The sequence below is a fragment of the Melospiza melodia genome, chromosome 7 (genome assembly GCF_035770615.1).
Source record: "Melospiza melodia melodia isolate bMelMel2 chromosome 7, bMelMel2.pri, whole genome shotgun sequence".
Lineage (NCBI taxonomy): Eukaryota > Metazoa > Chordata > Aves > Passeriformes > Passerellidae > Melospiza > Melospiza melodia.
The window spans coordinates 13,093,187-13,097,559 of NC_086200.1; positions in this window are offsets into that span (position 1 = coordinate 13,093,187).

Genomic DNA, 4,373 nt, shown 5'->3' on the forward strand with positions numbered 1-4,373 from the left:
CAGAAAAGAGGCCTTCTCCTCACAGCCCCAACAGATAAGGCTGAGTAAGGATCTCAAGCCAGGACAAACTTCTCTCTGCCATCCCTAACCCATGCCACACATAGATTGAGGGATAGGAGTTTGCAACAACTGGAAACTGCCCTTGACCCACTGCTTTACCTGGAGAGGATGTAGCTGTTTCAGCTGAGGGTTCCCACACGGCCACAATGGCTGGTCATGGCTCAGAGACGTTTCTGCTGCTCAATGTCCCATAGCTGGAGAGGCAAAGCAAAATGTTCTTCGGAAGAAACCAAATCCTGTGTCTATGCCCTAGGAACCTCACTGCACAGGCTCTCTCAGCTTTCTCAGTAAGGGAACAGAGAAAATGTGTATCTCATGACTATAGCACAGAAGGTTACACTACTTATCAGAAAACCCCCAAACGAAACGCTGCCTTACACACTGGGCAGTTCCACCCCACAGCAGGGAAGACAAGTCAGGTGCATGGCATCCTTCCTCTGCCAGCCAAGGTTCTGTCCCCAGGCCTCTCAGTTCTGTCAATCCCTTGAAAACACCTCTAGTTTTACTCCTGCATTCACCTGAACCTCAGCACTACTTGTGCCAACAGCAAGGTAGTCTCCTTCTTTAATCCATGACGCAGAGGAAATGTAAATATCTGCATGCTCCGTCTGCAGCAGGGGGATAATCTCCCTAGTACCGTAATTCCACAGATAAACAGTGTTGTCCAGAGCCACTGCCAGGAATTTCTGGGAGCTCCAGTCTACAAGATTCAGATCTACAATTTGAAAGAGCAATGCAATGCAATTCAGATCTACAATTTGAAAGGTCACACCATGCTTGGCTAGAGAGCATGCCCTTCACCCGTGCTGCTGCAGCAGGTGCGGGTGCACATGTGCACACACACACGTACAGGTGAGGGGCAGCCTTCTGAGTGTCACTATGCCCAGCTGCTGGGGCCAGGTACCCTGCTCCAAGGCATCTACACAGTGCCTAGACCACTGTCCCTGTAAGGCCACACAGGGACACTCCAGAAGTGGTCTGTGCTAGCCTGGGTACACAAAATAATACAGACAGCCCAGTTACACTGTCCTAGGAACAGCAATCCAGTGCAGAATGTTCTGGATGCCCAGCACTCAGCCCTGTACCCTACTTACAGTAGTCGTTGAACATCTCTGATGCATCCAAGACCCGTTCTGGCTTTGAGGGAATATATCTGCTCTTCTTCCTGCTGAATCGAGATGCCATTTTCTGACTGTAGAGCACTTTCAGGTTATTCTGATAGCCTGTGTGCAGGGGAACAGGTTTGTTAACCTGAGTTAGTTTCCTCCCAGCTGAGTGCTGCTCACCCAACTAGGAATCCCTTGGAGTGAAAATGAAGTTGTAAGAGAAAAACTCACAAGCCTGCAGTGCACTAAAATCACTGGCAGTACGAACTGCTGAACAGGAGTGAGCTACAATTTCCTCAGTCATGGAAACAAATTTAACAAACACTTGGGTTTTTGAATCCCATTATATTTAGTTGCAGTTTAAGCTAGAAAGTGCACAGCAGAGAGTTTGGTGCTCTTACAGACTTCATGAAGGTTTGGAACCTGCAGTACAGGTGAAATGTCACCGACATCTTGTCATAAAAATCCTTTCTTTAGGATTTTTCCCCCTTCTGAGAAGCTGTGGCCTCAGCAACAAAATGTAAACAATGGTTATCTGCTGTAGATTTTCTGGTGTTTTTCTTAGCTGATTTAGGTTGATTTATATTTGATTTATGCTTGTTGGTTTTCTGTTTCTCCCGGCTGGCTGATTTATGTCCGGAGATAGCTCAGGGATGCCACTTGCTCGGTTTCTCGGCTGTTTAGGTGGCCTGGAAAGGCCCAGAGCGGCCTTGGGCAGCCCGGCGCTTCAAAGGACGAGGAGAGACTTCTGATCTTGTTTTGGTCTCGGTGTTTATTAATTGTTTATCTAAAAGATTTTCTTTCAGCCCAACAGAGGTCTGCACAGCAAGTCAGCCATGGGCACACTCCCCAGCCTCCGGGGCGGTCACTTATCTTTATATCCAAAGTTACGTGTACAATATTTATGATTTTTCTCCAATACCTTCTACTCTTATTAACCGGTGTACTTTTAGTAAAGACCAATCCCAAAGTGCCACCATCACCACAGAAGATGGAGGCCAAGAAGAAGAAGAAGAAGGACAGGACACGCCCCAATTCCTCCATCTTACTTCTTTAGACCCCCCTGTACAGAAATCCTAAACCCTGTGTTCTACACCTTAATTAACTTATCCCTTCACCATTCACCCAGTAAAATCCTCCCAGTCCTCATACAGGTGTCATCTCCTGTGTAGGATCAAAGTCCTGTCACCAGACACTTCTGGCAACATTCCAGGACTCCCGAGCCCCCCAAGGGTGGTCTCGGTCTCTGCACCTCAGTCCTGAGGTGCTGAGATCCCACAATCTGCTGCTGGGGAATGCAACAGGTGGATGTGTGATTGGTCTGGGTGAATGTTTGGATTTACTGACCACTCGCGGCAGAGCTGGGTCTCACTCTCTGCTGAGACACAGCCCTTTGTTATTCATTCCTTTTCTGTTCTTAGCTTAGCTAGCTTCTGAGAACTTTCCTTCTATTTCTTTTAGCATAGTAATAATGTAATATATAGCATAAAATAATAAATCCAGCCTTCTGAACATGAGGTCAAGATTCTCGTCTCTCTCTCCACCCTGAAGACCCTTGCAAGCCCTGTAACAGGTGACCAACTGGCAGTCATAGCACCTCTCCTAAATAAATTCACTGTAACTGTTATGCCCTCCCTCGACCTCAGGAACCGTACGAAATGAGACTCCAACCTGTACAGCTCTCAGAAACCAGTTGATTTCTCCTGTGACCACACACAGAGCCTCTGTGTTGCTGTTCCCCTGACCCGATCTCTCCTGCTGATTCAGCTCACACAGAGCCTGTATCACACCTTCTGGAGCATTCTGTTGTTTTCCTCTGAGGTGGAGGATCTTTGCCTCTTCTACTTCAAAACCATTCAGATTCACTGCCCAGGCTTTCTGTTGCTCCTGCAGAGACAAATCACCCTCAGTGCAATGCATTTAAAGCAATTCCCACACTGCAATTTAAACAGACACCTAAGTCCCCTTATCTTAGAATCTGAAGATGTTTGACTGTGCTGCAAGGGTCAGTCACACAGAGGCAGGTCAAAGCAGTTTTTCCTCAGACTTTCATACATTGTCCTGCTCACATTTTCACACAATGGCAAATTCAGTGTCATTGCCAGTGGGAAAAGCCACAGCCAGAAAGCGACCAAATGCTTCATAAACAGATTTCAGAAGACAGTGTAAAACATTCCAGAAGTGTTCCCTGTGGAGATATTGTCCTAGAACAGCTACCACCAGCAGTTTCACTTTGCATAGGCTTACAGCTTTGTGGTTTTGTTGCCTGCTACATTTTAAAGCCTCATTAGTCAAAAGCTAAATTTTGCTACCAGAAGCAGCATGGGCTTAGAGTGCATGGCAGTCTCTACAGCTTCAGTCTCATCCTAGGCTCCTGAAGCCCAGAGCTGCAAGTAGTGATGGCTGGGACTCATCAGTCCAGCATGCCAACTTGATAGAACCTATAGTTTACTGCTCTGTAAAGGGGCAGGAAGGAGTAGTGGTTGTTGAAGTAATTGTAACTTAGCAACATGCTCACCTTCTTGGTAGGGGAATCTTCAGCAGGGTCATTCTCTTTGGTTAGGAGGAAATTTGCCATCTCCATCTGCATAGTGTTGCGGTTGGGAATGTAGCGATCCCCCCCAGCCTTTGTGGGGGTGCTTTGAATTTTGGATCAAGATTTACCTGCATTCACATATGAAAATATTGTCTTACAGCTATTATACAGCCTGTATTAGAGCTTTCACGGGAGCAAACCCAACACTCATCCACATCACACCCACCAGACAAGTAGGACTCTGAGGTCTCATGCCACCCAGTCACAACTAACTTATATTTTCCTCCCTGCCACCAAGTTGGTTAGGGACAGTGTGGTGCAACTCCTTGAGTCTAGTGCAACAATTCCAGAGTCCAGAGATAAGGGGAAGATACAAAAATGCTCACAGGATGTAAAACTGTCAGCTGACAGTCCTGCCCACACTCATCCTAGCATACAGCTGTGCCAGCAAGGCTCAGCTGGGCGAACAGCAGCTTGCCAGCCCCAGTGCTCAGAGCTCTGCCCCTCATGCTGGCAAGGAGGTGGGTGGCTGTCAGGAGCACAGCCCACCTCCTCCTGCCCAAGCAGCAGTCGGTAGGGCAGCGTGGCAGGGAGCCCAGAGCCCCGTGGCTACAGACGTGCAGCCTGGGCGAGGCTCCCAGCCGCTCATGAGCGGGTAGGACTGGTTGGCG